We start from the raw sequence: 26,405 nt of genomic DNA on the forward strand, positions 1-26,405 counted from the left end.
AAAAAAATAGAAAGCTGAAAGGTTCTTGGAAAAACTAAAAACGTTTTTTTCTATGTCATTGCTGTAAAGAATGGTTTTAGCATCTTTTTTATATATAATATAAATATTTATATATAATATTTATATATATAATATATATATATATATATATATATATATATATATATATATATATATATATATATATATATATATTATATAAAAAAATTATATATTTTTCTTGGCCAGTTTTTGCCTTTATTTAACAGTGAGTTTTAGGAGAGGACAGGAAAGTACAGGGAGGACAAAGAGGAATGGGATCGGCAAATGACCAAGAGCCAGGAATCGAACTCGGGTCCCGAAAGTGCAAAAGCACCACATGTTGGAGAGCTGCCCACTACACCATCGACTCCGACATTAAGGATCTTTTTCAAGAGTGTAGGTCTCTTATAACAGCAAAGCCACAAATTTTATTAACATTACAAGTGGGCCTGCTAAGAAAAATTACACTGCGGTCCCTTTAAGAGCAATGAACGGCCTGCAGTGGAGCTTTACAGCCAATGTCATGAGGTGGGTCAGGCCAGATGTTTGGAGCGATTAGAGCATCTGTGCTAGTACTGACCTTTAAAGAGATAGAAGCACATCCTGAACTCCAGTTTGTGCTCCAGCTATAACCTTGTGTCCTCTACGGCTCATTTTGTCCTTTAACTTTTCCCCACAAATCTCAGTCCTCCAGGTGTCACGCACGCAACCTCTTATCCCTCCAGTTTTCTTTCTCTCTCTCTCTCTCTCTCTCTCACTCTCTGTCTGTCAGTGAAGTGGTGTTCCCGGTGGGAGTGGAGTGTTCACTGGCAGTGGCTGATGAGGTGCGGAATAAACAGCTTCATTAATCAGACTTAGAGCACTGCCACTAGTACAGTTGCCTGATTACACACAGATCTGTAGCTTCACACACGCACGCACACTCACACACATGCACGCACGCACAGACACACAGACACACACACACACACTTTCTAAGTTCATTGTCATACACCACATCAGCCTCCCTCAGACAGACAGAAAGTTTACTTCAAAGGTTTACTTCTGATGTGTAAAAATAGCAGTTTCCAAAACCCCTGATTTAAAGTGTCTGGAAAACTTTTAAACTTACAAAGTGTTAAGTTTCTAAGCAAATTCAGCCGTCTTACAAGTAAAATGTTAGCAATGACCAATGTTCTTCTCACAATGTGTGTGTGTGTGTGTGTGTGTGTGTGTGTGTGTGTGTGTGTGTGTGTGTGTGTGTGTGTGTGTGTGTGTGTGTGTGTGTGTGTGTGTGTGTGTGTGTGTTTGTGTGTGTGCAGCCAGGCGCTTTTAATGCTGCTTCAAGCAGAGTGAAGAAAATGTGCATAAGGTAGACTCAAAAATATGTAGGAAAAAGCTAAGGATGTCTAAATTCTGAGCTAAATGAACAGACAAGATATCTACAGAATTAGAATCTCACTTTTTTAACTATGAAATGAAATGTATATATTAAATAGATTCAAAACTGCATTGGCACCACAAATGTGTGAACCCAGGAAACAAATACACATACAGGTCTCTTTGGATTACATTATCTGCCAAAATGCATAAATCTACATGCCTTAAAAAGCACCTTTGGTCCTATTCACGATTTTACATTTCTTTTGATGTGGGTAAGTGTGTATTAGTACATGTTAATGGTATGCAAATGGTACAAACCCCAAAACAAACAATCTTGCAAGTTATCGTCTCTGACATAATCTCTTCTCTTGGACTACAACAAACACACGAATTGTAGGCAACAGTTTAGTTCCTGGGATTGTTGACGTAGAAAAGACTGGCATTATCATAATTCCTTCCACTTCGGACTCAGCCTGTAAGTTAACTCCTGTTAGCATTGCATTGTAAGCGAATCTTTCAAATATGGTAAGGAGCATCATATTTCTGGCTGATGTCAGAGATATTCAGGCCAATCACAACATACAGATTAGCTGACCAATCAGAGACACAGCGCTTCTCAAAGCGATGAGTTTTGTACAAAATCAGGAAGACAGTATATCTGGAACTTCAAAAATGTAAATTATGTGTTTTTGGAGCCATAAACCACGCAAACACATTGTATTTTACCAAATACACAAAATAACATTGTTTTAAGCAATAAAATAGGTGCACTTTAAACAATAAGGTCCTAGAGGTTGTACTTTAACATGAATTTGTTAAGGTTTTACTCAGCAAAACAAAAATGACAATAATACACTGCCAATGACAATGTTCTTCCAGCCAAGTTTAATACTTTTATAAATTGTTTTACAACCATAATATACTGCAATTGTGACATTTTGTTTATTTCACATCATAAGTTCTATTAGCAGTTATTTTAACTTTTCTTTTTAATTTACCTCTGACATTCATACAATTCAATTTAATTTAATGACTATATCAAATCTAACTAATAACTGTGGGTGAACTCAAGAGGTAGGTCACTCTAAAAACAAACAGTGCTATATAGCACCAAAATTGGTTCTTTGCTCGTAATCATAGAAGAACCATTTTTAGTGCCATATAGCACCGGTGAAGCACCAGTTAAACACCTGTTTAGAACCATATAGGGGCCATATAGCACCACTATAGCACCACATATGGTTCTACATAGCATATGGTTCTACACAGGTGCTTCACCGGTGCTATATGGCACTAAAATGGTTCTTCTATGATTACGAGCAAAGAACCAATTTTGGTGCTATATAGCACCGTTTGTTTTTAGAGTGATAACCAAAAAAATTTGCTTCCACATTTATGGAGCTCTTAAGTATGGAGTGAATTTTGTCACTCAGACATAAAAAACTAACATGAATTTCATTACATCCAAAAACTTCATTTGCTCAAACTGCATTTTTTATATCAATGATTATTCAATATCAATATGTTTGCTACACAGGCTAACTGACCTCAGATGAATCTTAATCAAGCTTTTAAAAACTAATTTATTCTCCACATTCCAACACATTTATATTGGTTGCTATAAATTTAACATAAAAAGTCACAGCCTCAGATGATCAAAGTCAAACAATGTTGAAAGGGCCCTTTCTGTCTAAGGTAGGAGTTCTTGGGCAAAAGTTAGTTTAGTAAACAATGTGGACCAGGACTCTAAATTCTGGCTATACAAAACTAACAAGGATTTATCAATCAGTTCTCCTTTTCACAGGGGTTGGAAATTTCTGGAAATTACTGAGTGCACTTTTATTTGTTATCGTTTAATTTGTTATTTCAAGAAAACCTTTGATTAGCTGTTAAACAAGTATGTTGTGCTACTTACTTCCATAACTGCAGCCGAATGGCACAGAATAAACAGAATCAAGTGTCCAATCTAACTGGTTAATCAGAAGCGACAGAAAATGTAATGTGAAATGACAGAGAGTAATGTGGGTCTCAGACAATTAATCAAATTAATTTGATTAAAGATGTTGCTGTAATGTATTAATGTATGCTTTGATTACTGATCAGATTAATTTCATGCTCTCATTTCCTTCAGTAACAGCATGCTGTTCTCTCCAATGCTCACTTTCCCAGCATGCTTTGGGAACATCTAGGAACTTGTGTATTTAATTGCAAATTATTTGTTGTTTGGTTGGCTTTCATTCCCTTTTTACCTGACCCAGTTAGCATTGAACCTCCATTAAGACATTAATATTTAAAACTGAAGTCAGAATTCAATTATCATGGCACATATTTTGATGATGTGTCATAAAGGAAGGATTGGTAGACAGAAAGAAGGAAAAAAGTGTCTCATTTGCATGGCAGTAAAGCTTTTTATTAAAAACCAATGGCCGATTGACCGCTTTCTGAACACATATGTGATTAAGGAATAGTGCTGATTAAATGAATCAAAAACAAACTTTGTGATGTTAAGAGGTGACCAACAATGAAAAATCATGAACTAGTGCCACACTCTGCATGTTATTGTTTAAGCTATAAAAAGCTTCAGTTGTTACAAGTGACAAAATAATGTGCTACAATTGCTGTGCCTCTATTTTCCGACACACAGAGCCAGTGACGTGTCACCGGAGGGAAAATGAGACAGATCTCATTTATCTTTCACCATCAAATGTGGAACAACATGGCAACTGCAAACTAGCAAAAAAAGGGATTATGTAATATTTTAAAGTGAGAAAAAAACACACTCATAAACACTAAAAGAGCAACTGCTGTTTTTAACACATATAAACTAGCTAACATGCATTGTGAATTAAAGATACCGAGAGTCACAGCAGGGATTTTTGCAGTTGAAAGGGAAATTTTATACCAGCTTTTTTGCCATCTTCCATTATGTCTAATGACAGCATTTAAACGAGTACACAGTATGAAACACAGCAGCGGCCCACAGCCTTTCAACTGAGAAATGTTGAAAAATCATTCCACTTGCAAACTGCTTTTCCCGGGGCATTGTGGGTAACGGCAGAGATGCACGCAGAGACAGGCTCTCTGGAAAGAAGAGACAAGCGAGGAGGGATGCAAGAGCGTCTGTCTCCTAAACTACTTCAACTGCTGCCCTCCTTTCCCAGTACCCTCTCATTCAGAGTAATCGAAAGCAAAAAGAGACAGCAAAGTGAACATGTTCAGCGGCAGGCGTACGAAAACAAGAGAAAAAAGTAAGAGGGAGTGAAAGGAGGAAACTGAAGATAGCGATACTGAGATAGCGAGATCAATAAAGCCTACTTGGTTCCTCTGAGACCACGTTCACGCTACATAATATTGTTTTGAAAGTTATGAAACTGATACGCACACCACAAAACAATCTCATAGGATACAAAGTCTTTCATTGCAGTGAAGGTCATAACCACACTTTAACAGCCAAACACATTATTTTTAATTACACCTATGTTATGCAATTAAGCACTTTTTACCAAAACATTGCACGCCATTAAAAGCATGTCAAGTTAGACCTTGATAACACAGTACATTTCCATCTGTTCTTTCTGAGGTGATTGTGTACAAAACACACAACAACAACACAAACTATAACTAGAATAAATGAAATGAAACCGAACTAGCGATTTTCCCCGTGGTGAAGTATAGCTGAGTGAAACGGCTTTTGAAATGAATAAAAGGTAGGGCTGTACTGAAATTCGTCTATCAAGAATTATTTGGATCGTTGGAAGTTGGGTCATGTTGCTAATTGCTAATAGCCGGGATATTTTCCCAGAGAGATCATTTCGAGGAGGGGAGGAGATTTTTGATTAAAGATAATGTAGGTACATTACAGTTTTTCATTTCAATTTCATTGCGACTTTAAGTGATTTTATGTCATAGAAGTTGTGATACATGTACGTGTTACATTTTGCTTTACTATTTGTTTAGTGTGGTAAACATTTTTTAAAAGCAAAAAGTTACTAGAGGCTAGTGCTGTATTGTGAATAAGTCACGTCATGCCTAACAACGCCCTTAGTAGTGACTTATTCTATGATATACTTTAATTTTTCATTTAGCTGACGCTTTTATCCAAAGTGACTTACAATTGCTATATATGTCAGAGGTCGCACACCTCTGGAGCAACTGGGGTTCAGTGTCTTGCTCAGGGACACAATGGTGTGTCACAGTGGATTCGAACCCGGGTCTCCCACACCAAAGGCATGTGTCTTATCCACTGCGTAAGGGGTCCATATAGTAAGGGGTGTGCACACCAAAGCCTGGAGGATGCCGAATGCCAGCTGTTTTTTCTTTTGTAGCTGTGATACTTCTGCTTTTTTATCAGTCGTTGTATGATGCTCTGGTTGGTTTTTGTGATATTTGTCCCACCCTTCCTCCATTGTGATTGGACGGCCGTGTAAGAACTGACATTGACAGTGGCACTTTTCACCCAAAGTTGAATCTTTTTCAACTTTCGGCACTCAGCGCTGAGCGTGGAAAACCGATGAGCGGCGGCTTTCACCGAGAAAAAAACGCTACACTTCCATTGGAAACAATTAGAAACATACGACGATCATGGGCGTAAAAGCTTTGGTGTGCACGCACCCTTAAGCCTTTCGGTACCTTAATGTTTGCTAAAACATTGTTTACTGATTTTATTTTCTAAAATAAAACATTATGACATTATTGTCTTATTTTTAAATTGGAAATTTGACTTAAAATACTTTATGTAAAGTGTATAATCTTATATAATGTGTTCTGTACATCTGTAGTTCTGTAAAGCACAAGTAACCATTTTATTTTCACGTTGAAGTAGGGACATTTTCTAAAAAGGTTATTGCATGTGACTGCTAGCTCCTTTCACATTTGCATTCATCTTTCAGAAAACATGACTACACAACAGATGCCTGGATTTCCTGTCAAACCCATTGCTGATGAGACGGGATCATGATGCATCTGGTTACAGAGAGCATCACACTGTGTCTGTCAAGCATGCAGGTCTATGATGTGGGTGCAATAGTTTAGCATGACCCGAATTCTGAACACCACTCAACAAGGAGGCGGTTACCATGTGGACAAAAATATAAGCATATAAGGCCCCTTACAGATAAAAACAAATACATAGCTTTCATCGGACGCACACGCATTGTCGTGGTTATGCATGTGGATTGAACTTAACTTCCGGTTTCTGTTTGTTAAATGGTCTGCCTGGTGGCTAAACTGAACTCTAGGACAAATACCTCATTGAAAGTAACAAATGTTTTGGTTTCCTAATGATGGGGAAGATTATGATCATAGATTACTGCTATGTAAAGGGAGGTTTGGCAGCCGATCTGTAGTTAAGATTGTATACATCATATAGTACACATTTTACACAGTAACCTTAGCTCAGCGTAGTTTTTAATACGCTGTGGCTATGATTTAAACTAGCGTAATCTACTACTTGTTATTTATTTTGCTTATTATCAGAAATAAACTACTCTAAAAGCACTGTGGAAGTTTACCGCAAGTTACGTTTGTCCCATGAAAGCCACTTGTTTGTGTTGTTGTTACTGCTGAAACAATCTAAAGCTGACAGCAAGGCTGTGATAATTCTGTATTTGTGTGCATGAGTTATATTGTAGCTAAACTATGCCAGCAAATAAGACAATAAGCTAGTGCGCTATTTAAGTGCACAGTTCATTTAGTCTGTATTTGCCATTTAGGGACAGATTTATCTGACATAATACCACAATAATAGACCAGTGTTGAAAAAACTCATTTAAATAATTGCATAGCAGTGTCAGACCCATCCAGTGGTACAAAATATAATGACAAATAAAAAATATAAATAGACAGAGTTGCAATTTCTGTCCAGCCAAAAGTAATAAAAACTGATTTGTCGGATAAAACTCTAAAGCAAACAAATTAGCATAACATACAGTGGTGCTCATGGATATCTTGTAAAACTGCAACTAAATTGCTTCATGAAAAAGTGTTTGTCAGTGTTATACAGTATATACACAGTGTAAATCACATAGGGCAGTTTCAACAGGGTTTAGATTAAGCCAAGACTAGTCCTTGGTTAGAAAATGTATGTAGTTTTTGGAAACATGCCATACAAAAACATATCTTTATATTTCAGATATATTTTAAGATAAGCCAGCTAAAGTTGTTTTCAGTTAAGACAGCACAGACATGCATTTTAGTCTATGACTTTAGTGCTTAAGTCCTGTCAGGAAAGTCACCCCTATATGATGAACTCAACTGTGTGCATTGTACAGTGTACTGTAGTATATGTAAGCAATAAGGTACGAGAGTGCCTGCAACCCCATTTAGACGTTACTTATTCATAGGGCTGTTACGGTGGCAGTTTTTTACCACCGCGGTGGTAATGCACAAATTCACCGAGGTGGCGCGGTGGTTATAGATTGATTGTGTGTGTGTGGGGGGTGCATGCGAGTATGCGCACATGCACGTGCACATTGATGCATATAGGTCTTATACATAATGCACACATATATTTTGAAATATAAAATTGTAAACCATGATCAGATATACAGTTCTTAACAAACGTGCGTGTTTATTGGCTCGTCACAGGGTCAAGCAATGCTTAGGTTACTTGGCAACAAAAGACGCTCTGAAGCGCCCACGCGCTTTGAAGAGGAGGGAAGCAGCGCGGTCACGTAAAGCAACTGTGCGTATGTGCTTTGGCTATTTCGGTGGCTGCTCGAGCTGAGCCCCGGAGCACATAGGGGATCAGCGCATTTCTGCGTGTTTATTGTAGCACTTCCACTCATGAAACAACAAGTGAGAAACCTTTTAGGGGTTACAATGTTTCCAGCCGCGCTGAAAACGCGTTCTGATGGTGTACTGTCTGGTAGCGCAGACTGATACTTTTTCGTGACCAAGAGAGAACAGACGTTTCTCAATCTGAAGGCTGCAGCCTCCGGAGGTCGCGGCTGTTTATGTCATCAAGCCTGGTTTATTATTTTCAGATATTTGCAAGTCATAAGCATATTACAACAATGTATGATTAACAAAGAATAATAGTCAACTTTATAATTTGTTAATTTTATAAGTCTTGATGACGTATGCAGCTTGCAAATTCGACCTCCGGAGGCTACAGTCTTCGGATTGAGACACGGCCAATATCTTTCCTCATTGTTCCGCCCCTAAGCCAGCGGGTCATCACTGATATCAGTTGCCTTCCCTTGCAAATTAGCGCATTAACTTGGCGTCTGCTGGCTGTTTGCGTTAACACAAACCTGAAGACATCTCACTGGGTGAGATTGTACTTTATATTTTTCATAATTTGTGAGCTGCACACCACCGCGGGGCGCACTCCCCGACCGCTGGTCGCACTCCACCACCGCACTGGTGCGGTGGTAATTACAACCATCCCATTTACGATACAGCACTTGCCTTGAGTACCTTATTGCTTTTATAAAACGGTTACCACACAATATTAAAATAAAACAAAATGTATTAGTACATTGAATTTAAATCAGTACAGTGAATTTAAATCAGTAAAAGCATTCCTTCCGCCAGAAAAAAGTAGTCCCTGACCGTGAACAACAAAGTTCCAATGTGTAATATGCATGAAAGCTCAAATAAAAACAACAAACCATTCTCAAACTGATTCGTGTGGTTGCTAAGGGTGTTGCTAAGGGAGCAGTGATAAATAAAAACTGTTGGGTGAAACCACTGATCTATATAAATGACTGGATTGCGCATGACGTCACTGAAATACGTCACTCCGTCTTAATTATAATTGGGACATTTTTACAAACAAACCTTATAAAATACAATACTGGCGTGCATTTTGAGACAAAACAATAGCACTCATATGTTAAGAGATGTCAGTATTTTAGTCAGTGATAAGCCCTGTCCGAGAAAACCGCCCAATAGTGTTTAATTTAATTACGTGTGATGTCTGAGGGAAATTTGGCAATTTTAGGGTATAAAGTCTTTCACCGTCAAGCTTTATTATATTAAACATCTATGTATGTGTGGGTGTATTTATATTCCTCTGTTTATCAAACCGGAGCGGTGATGATGTGGAGAGAGGCAGACCAGAGGGATGCATGGCGAAAGAATTGCCTTCTATTTAGAGAAGACTTAATTCTGTATGTTCAGTCTGTATGATAAGTGAATAAAGCTTTTGTTTTTATGTGACTGAAGTTAATTATTTGTTAACAACACCAGCATAAATTATTTGATAAATAATTTTAAAAAGTTTATTAAAAATTTCCAAATAATAAATATTAATTGAAGTAACACATAAAACATTGAGTAAATACTTAAATTTTATTTGATAGAGTCTTTACTGTAAGTTTTTAAAGATTCAACTGATTAAAACATTTTAGTTGAATGAACTATAAAGCTAGTTGAGAAAACATACTTTTTTATATTTGAGTCAAGTTTCGGCCAACTAAAAAACATCAATCCAGGTAACTCTTTGGAGTCAGAAATTGAGTGAACGTAAAATTTCTGTGGAACTAGTTACTAAAAAATAATTCATTGAGCCAACAATTTATTTTTTACAGTGTATAAAAGTTATAACTGGGACAGTGCCCTTTCAAAAAGGTACACCTTTGTACCCCAAAAGTGCATATTAGTACTTCAAAGGTACATATTGGCAATTCAAAGATACATATTTGTACCTACATGGTACATATTATAGGACCTTTTTTAGAAGCACTCTGAGGATGTTCATGAGAATATGTGATTTTTGGAATCTTCGGTATTCATAACTTTATGAAATATAACACTGCTGGGAGCCACACGACTCAAAACCAATACAAGCATACTCATCTCAAGCCCCGTAAGTGAACACAAACACACACTCTCTTTCTCCATCCAAACAGTCACATTTGTAGGGTGAAAAGAGCATATGTTAAATACAGAGGAGAGTGTTTTTACAAGACAAAAGCACTAAAGCTCTAAATGACAAACGAGGGGAGGCCGAGGTGCCGATTGGTAGTTAATTACGATCCATTCACAACTTCTGTGCTCTCATTAGTTCCAAACAATGCTGACACGCTGCACACAGAATGATCTCCATTATAATCTGCTCGCCTGTTGCGAGGCACTTCCTCCGCCTCTGAGGCGTCATGCCGACAAAGAGAGTGCAGCAGTTGTTTTCTCTAGCTATGTTCTTGCTACTTCTGCACATGTAAAAAAAGGGCCAAGGTTGGGGAGCTTAGGGTAAAAGATGACTTGAATCTGTCTTAGATAGCATTGCAAAAAAGCAATAATTCTGCTTTCCTGAAACTCCTATTTTTAAAATTCATTTTTACTACACTCTATTCCCCCTTGAGGTCCACTATAATGTTAATCAAGGTTTTCTTTGCACCTTAAAAGGCATAATTTGCATTTTAAACTCCCTCTGACCCTTATAATTTAACAGGCTGTAATTTTTCCTATTGTGCCTTTTAGACTTTTACATAACCTCTGTTCACATGTGTTATTATGAGCAACAGCACTTTGCTTCGTTTACTTGCTAGCTGGGGGTTTGCTGTCGTGTCCAATACATTTTGCACTTCCCGGCACAGTCGAGTGCTGTAGAGACAGGCTCTAGCAGAACACAAACAAAACAAACACAGGCATCACGTATTCTGACAACAGAATGAAATGATTTATACTGAAGTTATCTTTCAACTGCTCGTTTCAGATCTTTTGGAAGGATGTGCATGCAGCAGATCCAACACACAGCCAAAACAGCACAATGTTTGGCAGACTTTCCCCAAAATCAAAAATAAAATGTTTCCACATAACTAAACTAAACTTTCCAAATGGATTCTACTCTTGTTATACAAACTCGATTTGATCGAATGCAAAGTATTGATTTGGGAATCAGAATCGCATCACCTGCACACATGCACCACCATCCTAGGGATGGGCACGAGTACTCGATTGCTCGAGTACTCGAACGTGGCACCGATGATCGATCACGAAAACGATGATCAAGTGGGTTTATTTATTTATTTATTGTGGATATGGTGGCATTGGATGAGTGGTTAGCGTTACAAGCGCATGTGGTATTAAAGACTGGGTCTGGAGATGCATGTTTGACATCGTGTCGAGCTACGCAGGCCGGCATATGACATCAGTAACATTACCATGCATGATTAAAAAACAAACAGATAATTCCGTGCACCCGCGCCGCAACAACAACCCGCCGATCCGCACAATGCGCGGCAGCCTGCCGATCCCATGAAGCCGGCCACACTTCACATCACTGAGGCACTATGGTTTAAAAGGATGCCGTGATTTTCGGTAATAGTCAGTCAGGTACAAAATATACAGCGCCGTCAAAAGTTCAATGGGTTATCATCTCATATTTTAACATCAAATGTCAAGACACCAGAGAGCCACACGAGCAAAAACAATACATCTTGATGGAGAACAGGTAAGGGGGACGGGACGACACGACACGACACAGCTAATCGCTAAACAGATAGCAAAAGACTTAAAGCTGCGCTTTGACTGGACGTGTTTAAAAGCGCGCTGTTTATGATGCACATCCACAACAGGAGTTAAACTTTCTGTACATAACTTGGTTGGAAACTTAGTTGAAGTCTTGCATTTTATGCAGATAGATGCACGTTGTACATTTATGTTGTATAAAGGCTTAATATTATGTAGAGTGCGTCATATAGAAAGTGCTTCGGTTTGTGTTTATTAACTCTTTAGTTTCACTTCATCACGCAGCTTTTCCTGTAAGAGGTTTCTGTTAAAAACATTTAATTCATTACTAAATCTAGTATGTGCTCATTGTTCTGTCATAGTTTCTTCAAAAGTAAGTTTTATTTGAATGTTTTTAATACAAATATTTTCATTTTCACTATGACGTGTATATTTTCACTGTTTGCCCCGCCCACAGTTAATCGAGTACTCGTTCTTCAGACCTATGGATTAATCGAAATGAAAAAATGACATAAATGCACATCCCTACACCATCCAACCTGTCCCTCCTATCTATCTCTAAATGTATGCATTTTTTGTGGCATACAGTGAGACATAATTATATTTGAGATTAGTGGTAACATAATGGACACAAAAGTAAAATAGGAAGATGATGTTATAATCAAATTAATTTGTCTGTATATCGATCAATACAATGTAATAAACAGTCTCAATGCAGATGAATTTCCACAAAGTTACATTAAGGAGAACATTTTGCAAAACATTTTAAAAGGGACAAAACATTTTAAAACTGTTCCATCAGCTTATTTAATTAGCTAACTGCAAGCAGCACAAATCAATTTTTGGACAACACATACTGTAGCACTTTAATCATCAGTTATCGTAATAATACCTTTAATGTTATACATTTTCATTAAGTCATTAAGCAGATGCTTTTGTCCAAAGCTACTTACAAATGAGGTAAACAATAGAAGCAATTATTGCAACACAAGAACAGCAATACATAAGTTCACTAGAAATACTCTCATCAAGTCTAACACAGTATACATAGCCAAGGCTTGGTTAGTATTATTTTTTTGTTATAGAGGAAAGCAGGGATCTGTGTTTAAAGGGACACTTCAAAAAAGCGAGGGTTAGGGCAAAAATGTAGGGGAAGGGGAGGTATTGGGACGGGCCCTAAATATGCTCCTAAAATGTCTTGTTTTAAATTCATTACATTTCTGATCTCAAAACCCCAAAACACCATTTGCATTAAGCTTTGTATAGTTAGAACCCCAGTCATGTTTTTGAATGGTCATGCATCATTTCCTCAGTTGCCGCTGAGGCAGGAGAAATACAGATTTCAGTGTTGCAATTCCTTCTTTCAATGATGTTAAAATCATCATTTTGCATCATTGAAAGAAGGAAGTGCAATATCTTTGTTGAGGGGGTGAGACTACAAACACCCCTTTTATCGGTCAAATAGGCACCACATTCTAAATGTATGTTACATTTCGACTACAAATATGACACACTTTCAATAAAGATTAATGTTTCTACAGGTGAAATGCTCCTTTAACAAAAGTTTATGACACAAGTTTTGTCAAACAAGTAAGTCTTCATAGATGAACACAACTTTTATGACTTTTAAAGACAAAATTCAGCTTTTTATATATCTAGTAAATGCATTTATCCTTTAAAATTCATAAAATTTGTATTCATCTGTAAAGATTAACTTCTTGAACATAACGTTTGTGTCTCTTCAACTTTTATTAAACACAGATCTTATTGTATTTTCGAAAGCCTATGGTATAAATGGCTTTTTTGTGTGAGAACCAGTGTCCTGCTAACTTCCTGGTTGGCCTACAAAAATACATCATCCCTGTGGCACTCTATTTCTTTTTTGCCAAATACCAAACAGATTAATTTAATCTGTTGACTTAATCTAACATAAATAAGGTGAGCTGTCACGTTTATGTATTTGGGGTTTTGAGATCAGAAATGTAATGAATTTAAAACAAGGCATTTTAGGAGCATATTTAGGGCCCGTCCCAATACCTCTCCTTCCCCCACATTTTTGCCCTAACCCTCGCTTTTGCGCATGCACGTGAAAGGATAGGGCGTCCTATTACTGTCATGGTCCTGTCTTCAAGTCACAGTTTTTAAGTCATAGTGACAGGATCATGGCAGCCCAATGTTTTGTGTGAGAGCACTGGCTTTGTTTGTTCATTGCCATGTGCTTTCGGTCTCGTCTCCTGACCCCGCCCCCTTGTTTCCTCGTTAATTATCCCATTATTGTTTGATTCATGTCACCTGTTCCCCTCTTGATTTGCTCCCCTATTTAATGCCTTTGTGTTTGCTGTCCTGTGCTCGATCGTCTGTTTTCATGGTGTATGTATTGTTCATGTTTAGTCTTTTATGCTATCTAGTCAAGTCTTGTTAGTGTTTACTCTTGTCCATCTAGTGTTTATAGTTTAGTCCTGCCTAGTTAGTGTTCGTGTATTATCTGTTATTGTTATTTTACCCCCTTGTGGGTTTTTGTTTTCCTTTTATATTAAAGTCTTCAGTGTTCATCCCATCTCAGTCTGCGCTTGGGTTCTTTGTCTGCAAAGCCTGACAATTACTTTAGGGAGCAAGATGGAGTGCTATTTTCCCCTTAGAATCAACCCTCAAAATGTAGTCAGGACCAATGCAGGCTTAAAACGAAGTGGGAGATGAAATTACTCAGGACACCTTGTGAGCCCAGCGAGCTGGTCAAACTTTTCGACCAAGATGGCGTACGCCGCTGGAAAAAAACAACTATACTTTTGCAAATAAGCATGTTCAAATTCTGGAAATTGTTGGAAAATGTTAGTTTGAACTCAAGTTTTGTGTTTGTGAAGTTTTGAACACTAATGTTGGAAAATATTTCACGAAGCTATCTGACGATGTCTCCTGACTGCTTCGAGAGTCTGTCCATCATATATACATCGGATCTGGGACGTTTTGTCAATATTCAGAATGTGTGTTCCGGCATTCACATGAACACGTATTATCGAGAGTTCAATCTAATAATCACAATACATGTGACGTAGGTGAGCATGTTCACTATGCTACTTTTCATATAGTGGTGTCCCATTTCATAGGGAAAGATCTGAACCCCAACTTCCCTCGTTGAGGGCACTTGGCTGTCAAGGGCACTCAAAACCAAGTGGAAGTTTTAAGGGGGTAGAAATGGGACAGGGCCATAGGTTTAGGTCATTATGAACTGGAAGGAAGTTAAAGTGAATCACAACATGACCTATGTCAACTTAGCTTTAAAATCAAACAACAGCCTGCACCTTGTCACAAGTGCACAAAAGACCCCTCTTATATGTATTTTTGCTGATCCTGCAGGACTGTTTCTTTCTCTTGAAGGTTTGAAAGGTGGAGAGCAAAATATTTGTATTGCTGTTACTCCAACCAGGCATGACTCCTTCACTCCTATGCCCTAGAGGGATTGATGAACTGAGTTGGGCTGTCCTAACTGTTGACGCTGTCGATGTGATCAGAGCAGACCACCTTTATGCTTAATATCAGCTCTTCGACTCCGGCTCTCAACTTGAGCATGACAGGTGAATGAGACTTTGATAAAGAGGGTAAATGACAGTATATAACGTTGCATCCCATGAAAACAAGTATGTGAAAAGTGACAAGACCGTTAACTTAGATGGAAGCACAAAGATAAAGGAACAGGAGACATGTCATGTCCTCTCAATGGATAGGGCTCTAAGGGGTTGTGCTGTTCTTCACCTCTCTTATTCAGCCCCCAGTGTACTACAGCTGAGCTTGGGAGACAGTCTATGACATTATGAAATAAATGTCATGTCACTCATCTGTGAAACTTACACCCTAGTCAAATGACATTTTAGAGGCTAAATGTAAAGTACCTTCACAAATGACGCCTTGAGCCAGGACACAGTCACCAAAAACAGGCCTACACACTAGTAAATGCTTGCCAGAGGCAATTCTGAAATTTCAGCAGGTTATAAACATTATGGGCCCTAATTTAATGATGTAAGCGCATGGTCTAAAAGGGTGTGTCCGAATCCACTTTTGCTTATTTAACAATCGGAAAATGGTCTAAAAGGGTTGTTCCTATTCTCGTAATGAATAATGGGTGTGTTTTGGACGTAATGTGCAATAAACCAATAAGAGTCTCATCTCCCATCCCCTTTAAGAGACAGTTGCTCTTGCGCCATGCAGATTCCCTATTAAGGGAATTTGTAATCTGAAAAACTAAGCAAGGGAAGTCCCACCAGTTTAAGATTGATGTTAAAAAAAATTGCAATGTTTGTTTTGAAATAGTAATTTTTTTGCATTAAAACCTGGTTCTCCGAGTCGTTTTACTTTCAGTCAAGGAAAAAATTGCTATTTTTAATTGGTGTAAATGTATGGATAGCCTACATGATCAGTGTAATCTCAAAGAATACTTTTCAAATATGCAAGAAAAGGTTTGTAATCTATAAATACTAGGCCACAGAGTCTATATTCTATGAGATTATTGTAGCGTGGTCCACTATGATCATTGAGGCACTGTATTCACTTCACACAGTCGGTAAGAGCAAAACAGAAAAAGCAGGAGACAAAGAGCATGAGAAAGCTGGATATTTCTTAAGGTCAGTCCTTCATCAGAAACATCTCTGCAAGACGGCAAAGCTACTGTATAAACATCACAGTCTCTTGGACTGGAATACGCTACACACCCTGGAATGCAGAGAAAAAGTTTGGATATTTAATTTTATCTTGAATCTAAATTGCACTTATGTGCCTGTTCAAAATGTAGTTTTGGAAACATAAACTTTCTGTACAGAAAATCTGTAATTAAACTCATCTAACAGTGAATGTGCTGGATGATAATGGCTATTAAAAAGGTTCTTTATGTAATCACCTCATCTCTCCTCAAGCCTGTTAATAGCCTCATGCCTCATGATTGTAGATCTACAGTTGTTTCAGAGCTAGGAATAATTAAGAAAATTGAGAACATTGAACAGAATTAAATAAATACTGAATTAAATTAACAGTTCAGTTCATATTAACTAATTAACCAGACGAAACCAACTTCGTCAAAGAGACCGTTGGGGAATGTAGAAGGAAAGTCTAGGAGGGGTCAAAATTCAGGTCAATAGAAAATTGAAAGTGTACAGTATAAATAGATGCTGCATAAGCCAATATTTAAGCCAATAATCCACAGCGTCTCTCTAACCCTGTTTTAAAGCAATTTATTCATGAGCATGACAGCGCTGATATAAAATGGAAAGATTCTATTCTGAGGGTATATAATCTTGTAAAACCATTACGAGAACAACATAGGTGCAGTGGAGGGGATTATGCCAACCTCACATAGTCCTTATTTCATTTCTCTCGCATTATGCTGGCAGAAAGAGCAAGGGAAAGCTGCCCAACATATTGCTCTAACAAGCTTAGATGCTCGGGCCACTGCAAACATTTCTGCCCATGTGCTTTTGTTTAAATATAACCCTTATAAAAGTATTTTCAGATCTGAGGGGTGGAAAGGCATTTTAATATTTCATAAACTAAAAAGTGTAATCCTGCTAATAGAATAATTGTGTATGAACAAACTGATAGCTAATTAAAACTTTACTCTGCTATGTACCCTTATTCAAGTAGCCCACCACGCTTTTCAGAAAGATGGTCTTTGTACAAATCATTGCATTTCAGAGAGGCGGGGTATAGAGGGGCAACAATAATGTTCAGTACGTGGACGTTTTTTTCCATAAACCAGGCGAACCTAATGTATTACACCAAATACACGTAAGATAACGTTAATATTAGCAATGTAATATGGGGCTCTTTAAAAATGTCGCACTTTAGTTTTCATGTCATTTTTATGTCACCGTAGACAAAATATAACGCTCCTATTGCATAATAGACCATTTTACAGCCCATGTGATCAAAAGCCTGCGTGCGCAGTTTGGCAACGGAAGTGTTGTTGTTCCCCAGTGGTTCTAACGCGTAAGCAACTCATAAAGTTTATCAAAACGGTTTCCCCGCATCAAAACGTCTGGTTGTTGCGTTTGGTTGCACTAAAATAATATACGTATTAGGGATGTCACGGTACCAAAAATCTAGTAGTCGGTACCAATACCACAAAAAGTACACGGTACTCGGTACCTAAGTCGGTACTACAGTGTGTAAAAAAGAACAATTATACTTAAACAATGACTAATAAATCAGCTAAAGCTACAGGTGCTAAGGTCCACTTATAAACACACGCACGCGCACACTCTGAATGCAAGCATTAGTTTAATATCACTCACATTGTTGCAGGATGAAAATAGTTATTAAAAACCCTTAACATTTTAATTCTTCATCCAGTGACATTAGGCTACATTTTGCTGAAAGGATGACTAAATGGCGATGCATGGTTGCCCGTTTATAGATAGTTATAATGTTGCAAATGCATCGTCATTAACAAATAACTGACTTAACGTTACACAAAACATTAACATCTAGCATAAAGTTAGCTGGTTACACGGCATTAATGGCAGCTGCCTCAAACAAACATAATATAGGGTCTGGGTTTCAGTATAAAATTAAAGTTTTACAGTTTGTATATAATGTTAATGTGAATTAAAACTTACCTTGAATTCTTAAAGGAGATCGGGGTGTCTGTCTTTCAAGAGCTTTGCCATATTCTATGTTTGATAGCGACAAACTACTTTAGAGAGATAGAAGATAACTTTCTTTGTCTGTTTTGATTCACTGCTGATTCTTGCCATATTTCCGTTGCGAATATGCGCGCGCATACGTTGCCATGTCATCATTATGTACAAACAGTAAAAGGGTCTATACGGCCTGGTACAGCCCACTTTTAGGGGTTTTCCACTGTGTACAGTACCTAGTACATGGTCCTTTTTTGTACCACCTTATTTAGGCGTCTAAGCGAGCTATACTGATACTAAAACGTGACGTAAGGGATGCATGATATATTGCATGTGATAGTCATTGTGCATCTCATTAGTAAAGCCGGTTCCTTGATTAGTAGCAAATCGTCATCACCTGCTTTCAGATTTTTTTCAGATTTACTGCACAAAGCCGTAGTTCACTTATAATAGGCCTGCGATAATCTATGCTACGGCTTTGTGTAGTAAATGACGCTCCATCTGAAAGCAGGTGATGGCGATTTACTACTAATAAAGGAACCGGCCTCACTGACGAGATGAGCATGACTATCACATGCAATTTATCGTGCAGCCCTACGTGACGTGTAGGGCTGCAGCTATCGATTCTTTTTGTAATCGAGAAATCTAGCACTGAATCGATAGATTAATCGATTAATCGGATAAAAATGTTGTGTGTTTTTTAAACAACCAAAACAAATAATGCATAACGAAAATGACGTGGCTGTAAAATTTTCAAGCATTTGGCTTTCATTTAAAAAAAACAAAAAACAGAGGTATTGACATTTGGCTCCAAAAAATAAGCCTATTTATTTCAATTTTTACCCATTTAGTGTTTATAAGTGCCGGTGCCAACAATTAAGCAGTGCACTTTAATTTATTAATATGCACAACAGGTTTCATGCTGTAATCTAGCCCTGACATCAAAGTAAATATCTGGTTTATGCACATTTCTACACCTGCAGCATTTCCCATTAGGCTACTAAGAAATAATATATAATTTCTGGGGTGAGCCTATTTGCTATGGTAACAACCTGTGTGTGTGCGGGCACATGTGCACCTTTGTTTGTGTGTGTGTGCACGCGTGCTGTGCGTGAGGAAGAGTGACACCCCAGTCAGACGTTCAGTTGCTTTATTTTCAATAGAACGCTGCATTTGGTTTGCATCACTTGCATTGCGGTGCATTTTAGGTGAAGCATCCAATAGAAAAATCTCAACATCACGTCCGGGTGTATACAGTGAATGCATGCTGAAATTATTGTTGTGTGGCTACATAAAAGTTTAAGCATATGTGATGCATTGTGTGATTGGTCTGACTCGCGTGAAAGAGATGAGGGTGCATGCGTGGGTGTGAACGTGAATACGTTTACTACTTAAAAGCATCAAAGCTAAACATCATATCTAGTCAAACCGCATAACGACATTGCTACAAATACAGTATGGGATTAAAATCAGCGAAAGCTACGTTAACTTGTTTCTGCAACGCTTGGTGAAACAGCAGTGGATGTTTTCGGTTCAGATGCTGAATGTAATGTAATGATAAGAATGTAATGATCCCAAACTTTAGACATTCTCTCTCTGCCGTTTATGGACATATTTACTCTCCGCCATCCCGCCAACTAAATTCAAAATGTATCACGTGCTATAATGTGCTTCCTGAACATTGAACAACGGTCCGTGTGAATCAGACCTCGGCGCCTCGAGGAATTTTTTGAATCGAGTTAATTGAGTAACTCGATGAATCGTTTCAGCCCTAGTGACGTGGAAACACTGCAGATCACTAAATTGTCCGAGAGAATAGTTACTACCAGCGGCATTGCTAAATACAAGATTAACTTGTACACCTTTGAGCAAACCAAGCCATGTTGTCATCTGTACAAGTTTCCATACTCCCTTTTAGTGGTGAAAAACATTCACATGCCAAGAATCAAGAATACCCTTCCGTTGCTCCCGTGGTGTGTGCTTGTTTGTAACGGATTTACGATAAAGATAAGCAACTATAATGATAAGTCTGTAATCCCACCCACTATGAAGCAGTACTAAACTAAAGTGGAAAAACAAACTGAGCCAAATAAAGCAAGCCTAGCCACGTGGTGCTAAGCAGAGTCACACCATGCAATAGAAAAGCAACTTAGTACACACGTTTGGAATTATATGAGAGTAACTAATGATTGATTACAGAATTTTAACTTTTGTGTAACTTTTACTTACTCAACAAGTCAAATTTCTGAGTATGTGTTGAGTATGTCTGTCTGTCAGAACACACCAGCATAGACTAACTCATCTAATCATAATAATAGTTTTTAACAAGAGCACCCCGAGCACAAACAAAACGTCAAAAAGAGTGGGGGTGGAAAAATTTGGCCCTGGGGTGGCTGAGAGTGCAATAGAGAGAGAGAATAGGAACCAGCTTAAGCAGGTTGCCAAGTCTTTTGGGACACTGATCCACTTAAACAGAGTCCTCCATTAGCTTCACTCACTAATTGACCGAGGGACAAATAAAGTCACGGTCCTTTTAAAAAATGCTTGATTAACACAAACTAAACTTAATTAGGTTTGGTGGCTGAATCTTATCCGTTATTCTTTAGTATGCACATATTTCCCCCAAAGGAACAGATTAACATTAGACAATAACTGTGTGGTGAGATTAAACATAACCTCAGCCAACTATCAGCAACAAATCTGCTCATTTGTTTCTCCCTCTAGTTTTATTCATCATGAAAATGCTACAATTTATCTTTTAGTCACACTGCCAAATATTTGGAAGGAGCTGCATTTCAGTTCCGTTCCTTCGAGAATGTTCACCTCCTATGAAAATGGGAGGAGGTGAAAATACACACATATTGGGAAAATAATGAGATCTCTACCGTCATTTTTTTCCGGGTATTTGTTAGTAAAGCTCTGCCAGTTCTGTACAAGTAGGAATGCCCAGTTAGTGTTATCCACCTGTTATGTTCTGCAGATCTGGTCTCCTGAGTGCCATGCATTGAGACAAACAAAGATCCTGGCATTACGATGAGCACTCTTCAAAAAAAATCATGATGAGCCTAAATGTATTTCTGTCAGAGAGCGGCATCTTGCGTAAACAGGTGCATCTGCTTAATTCTGCTATTTTATTAGACCAAAATGGCAATTAGAAAATTTCTAATAGAGCAAGCAATGAATGCTACAGGGACAGTAAACGGTCGCTGCCATTTGGTCTAATATAAGCTAAATGTTCAACTGTGGGTGCGAGTCTGGTCGACTGCCGGAGATAATGATTTGATGAACTTCCCACTTCAGCAGCCCCCTAATGTGGAAAATCTGTTTCCTTTACAGTGCTTGACAATTAACTTGCCGCTCACACGCAGACAGATTTGAGGTCTAATTGGCTGCAGTTTGGAGCATTGCAATACAATGTTGCCTAGCAACCAGTCAAAAAGGAAAATCGCCATCTTTTGTGCATATTTGTGCATAATGACATTTATAATTATTTATGCAATTATCGCCTAATATTAATAAGGCTTCACATTCTGTAACAGCGGGTTAGTAAGGGCATTAAAAACATCGGAATTCGTGATATGAATGCCAGCGGCACCTAAATGTTGTTGAAGAGACACATAAAACGTAAGCGGGAAAGAAAAAATGATGAAAAATATTCCCAAAGGAACATAGAAAATGTAGAGGATTCTGCATTCTCATTTCATTGTTATTGTCTGACTGCTCCTGCGGCTATGCATCAGCCTAACCTGAGCCAACAAAACTGCTCAACCATGGCTGCATTAGTCTATTAGGAACATGTTTTACTGGACTTAATCATTCACCTTTGTCTCGAGTAATAGCTGGTTGTTCATCTTAATAAACCACTTGGGCCAGAACTCAGATAGGGCGATATCAATGCAGCACCTCCAGATTGCCAATAAGAAATCCCTGACTGTGTGATTTAACATTGAGGCAAAGGGCGAAGAAAGGACATTCTACTTAAAGCCACTGAAATGAGGCCTTGACACCTAAATGGATGTGATTTCATTTGCTGTAGCTGAAGTGCGTTTCAGATGTGTCATTGGGGGCTGAACTGTAATCTGTTGAATTAACTAAAAAATTTCCATCATTTATAAAAGTGTGAAAGCATTGTAAAATGATTCCAAATAAGGACTGTAATTTACAGAAAGTAATTTACATCTACCATGTAAGCTTTCATTTTAAATAGGTAGCCACTCTCCTGTGCTTTTAAGAGAGAGCCCTCAGCTAAAGGGATTGCACTTTTTTAATGCACTAATCTCCGTGCAAAGTAATGGTTTAATAAAATGGTTTAATAACATAACTACTGTGGGTAAATTAAAATAAACGTGATGGATAAAAATACACCATGATGAAAAAGCACAACCGTCACAGTGACCTCTGCTCATCCGCAGGGAGATGGGGGGAGTTGTAGCCTAGTGGTTCGAAAGTTGGGCTTGTAACCCGAGAGTTGCTGGTTCGAGTCTCAGGTTGCGAGTGTGGTGCTAGGCACCTGAACCTCAATTGCTCCCCAGGCACTGCAGTGACAGCTGCCCACTGCTCCGGGTGTGTGTGTGTTCCCGACTTGCAGTGCTAGTGTTCACTACTTACTGGCATGAGTTAAATGCAGAGATCTTCTCTCTCTTATTGGTCCAGAACCGAGGGGCAACCTTCCGATCTCTCTGATGAAGCCAATACGGAACTGACTTAAACTGCAATTCATCGACTGGCCGCTTGAGGCTGACTCCAAAAGGGAGTCAATTCCCATATACCCCCATGTTTAAAATGGCCAACTTTACAGTAGAAAATAATATGTTTACAGCTTGATACAAAAAGTGTTTTTGTAACTCCTCCGTTTTAAATGTATTAAGCTTAAAAGTTCTGCATAATTGGGGGGGCATGAGTGAGGGGTGAACAGCCACTGCAGTCATAGAATCAAGCTGGTTTCAGCAACCAGACCCAGCTTTACCCACGTCCCGCCTCTTCACCCATTTTCGGATATCCGCAAATGATGTGCGATGACGCGCGGCCAAGATGGCGATGGCAGGCAACACCTACTTTAAGCTTAAAAACGCTCTTCAGAAACCAATGGGTGACGTCACGGACACTACGTCTATCTTTTTTACAGTCTATGTCCAGAACGCAGCAGCTCGGCTCTCATCTTGTAACGCCATCACTTTCACTGGGACTGCACCGGAATACTTTCACACTTTCATACATTCCTACACCCCATCCAGAACCTTACGTTCAGCAAATGAGCTGAACCTTGTGTAACCTTCACAAAGGGGCACCAAATCACATTCCCACTCATTTTCCTACACTTCTTCCTGCTGGTGGAATGATCTTCCTATTGCAATCCGGTCAGCCACATATCTTGCAACATAAAAAAAGCACTAACCCTTTGATTTTCTCTCAACAGGTATTGTTTCGGAATAGTGAAAACTTGTATTTTGTTATAAGCACCTTTTGTACTATTGCCTCCCTATGACACATCACTTTTATTGTTTCCCTTATCTTTGTAAGTTGCTTTGGATAAAAGCATCAGCTAAATGCCTAAATGTAAATACTTCACAAACATGTCACACACACAGAACACACAAAAAATCTATTTAAGTCTTGACTAAGAAAGCCAAACAAATGATATTATATATAAATATATATATATTTGAGTAGTAGACTATAAAGTAAGCCTATATGTGTGGTCATTATGGCTTCCTTGGGTCCAATGCTTTGGTTCATATAGTACTTCAATACTACTGACAATATTCTTGTGCATGACTAATAAAACTATCGACAAAAGGAAGTTTAAAAAAACCTTATATGCAAGTATGTTCACCCAGCTGAGAACATAAGACACATGTTTTTCTTTAAGATCATTGGGTGGTTGGCAAACTATGGTCTGTTGAACTAAGAAAGAGCAAATAATCTCTTGTGAAAGCCATAAATAAACCACTACTGAAACATGGGTCATCGGAGCATCAAAAATCAGGTAAAGTCAGTAGCACAGCTTTCAGTTCAAGCTGATACTACTTGCTAAAAACCTCCTTCCACCCACTGAGGTCCTGCCCTTACACCAACTCCTGCCACAGCAGACAGCCATAATTGTAGAGTAAGTGAAGAATGATTTTGTCGTGGGTGTGTTCTTTATTTCACTCTTGGGTTCTTGCTAATCTGTGCTTTTCTCACAGCTGTAGAAGTCCAAATGGATTTCTCTGTGTTGGCTGCCAATCAGAACCAACAGCATGGCTGCTCGTGTGGCAGCAGAACAGCCTCCAGATGGTTTGAGGGTGGCAATAAGATGCCGGCTCCTGCCAAAAGGGGGGCAGATATGTGCTGTAGAAGATCAGGGGCTTCGTCTTAGCACGGATAACTGGTCGTGGTCCATACAGGCCTTTATATGACATTCTGACCTCTTTACCCTTTTCAGAATCTCTATTCATTGATGTCTTTGATCTGAGCTTTTACTACACTAATTGACTGTCAGATTTGACCAGGTTGTTTTATTTACAAGAGAGCATTTAATCTATTTAATCAAATCTATTTTCAGTCCTAAGAATCAGACAGTGCAACAGGATTATTACAGTCAATTTTATGTGACTGACAGGCGAGCTTACCAGGAAACTCTTCAACCTTGAAAACAGCTTTGAATTCATAAACAGCTCATAAGAGATCATTTGATTTAAACAACTTCAAAATAGAAAAAACAAAAACACCTGGAAAGACAGAAGCATCTTGCAATATTGCTGATTCTCTCCCTCATACTTTGCTATTGGCTTAACAAGTTGGGATGATATTAAGCCACCCTGTTAACCAGAGTCACACAAAACAGTCAACCACCGCTCTGGACCTGGAATGCCAAACCCTGCTCCTAGAGGGCCATTGCTCCCTCTTATAGACAATATAGCTTTCAATCAACCAACCACAATTCCCATAAAAACACCAAATTTAGGTTTACATAAAAAAGAAACTAATACTATTCATATTTTTGTTATGTAGGAAGAGCTCAGATAAGCTTTTTTAAATATGTGCATTTCAGGAAGAGAGTGAAACCACGCAAACACATTGTATTATACCAAATATACAAAATAAAGTTGTTTTTTAGCAATGAAATAGGTGCTCTCTAACATGGGTTTTTTGACCCGACATGTGAACGCTTAAACGTTTACATCAATAATCAAACGAATATAAAACTAAGTAAATAATTGTTTCTGTGGGCCGGATTATTATTATTTTTTTGACAGCAGACACGGGCCGCAAAGGGGAGTTTGAGACCACTGCTTTAGAGCCTTTAAAATGTAAAAACTTAAGTAATAATTACACAGCACACTGAAGTTAAAACCCACATCACAGCCCAGTAAGCAAATACCTAAGAGAGATTCTGTACTTCACAGACACTCCCCCACAAGACTTGAAACTAAAAATGGGATACTAATTTCCCCTACAAAACACAAGGCTCAGAAAGCATCATGTCTAGATGACAGGCCTACATGGAGAGAGAAAAGCCTGATAAAGCCAATGAATAAAGAACAAATTCAAAATGTTTTTATTCAGTGGTGTAGAAAATGAGAATCTCTGCTGATCTCAGTCAAGTTGAAAATTTATCAAATATAGGTTTAAGTTTTTGTAAATGTGAGGGTGGGGCTTGATGTGCCTTAATCTGGGTAGTTTATCAGCAAGGTGAAATAGCAATAAAGCATGTTTAGTCTAGTCTAGACTTACTAGAAATCTACACAGGTATAGTTGGTCCTCCATTCAAACCATCTCAACCATCAAGAAACAGCTGTAGATACACCTTAACCAGCACAGTCAAGAACTTAACTAATAATAACCATAAAACAAACAAACTATATTCTTGTGGATATTTAAGTGTAAAAGTAATGTGTGAAAGGTAACCAAACAAGTTAACTGTCTAGAAAAATGCCAGAAAAATTTCTATTTGCTAACCTAAACATTTTCAATATTTACACTGTAACAGTATTGTCAAGT

General features: G+C 38.2%; 1 protein-coding gene across 1 annotated transcript in view; it reads right to left on the reverse strand.

Moving 5' to 3' along the window:
* Window positions 1-26,405, reverse strand: part of itfg1 (integrin alpha FG-GAP repeat containing 1) — a 194,730-nt gene that overhangs the window by 166,506 nt on the left and 1,819 nt on the right. The window lies entirely within an intron of this gene.

The sequence above is a fragment of the Paramisgurnus dabryanus genome, chromosome 2 (genome assembly GCF_030506205.2).
Source record: "Paramisgurnus dabryanus chromosome 2, PD_genome_1.1, whole genome shotgun sequence".
Classification (NCBI taxonomy): Eukaryota; Metazoa; Chordata; class Actinopteri; order Cypriniformes; family Cobitidae; genus Paramisgurnus; species Paramisgurnus dabryanus.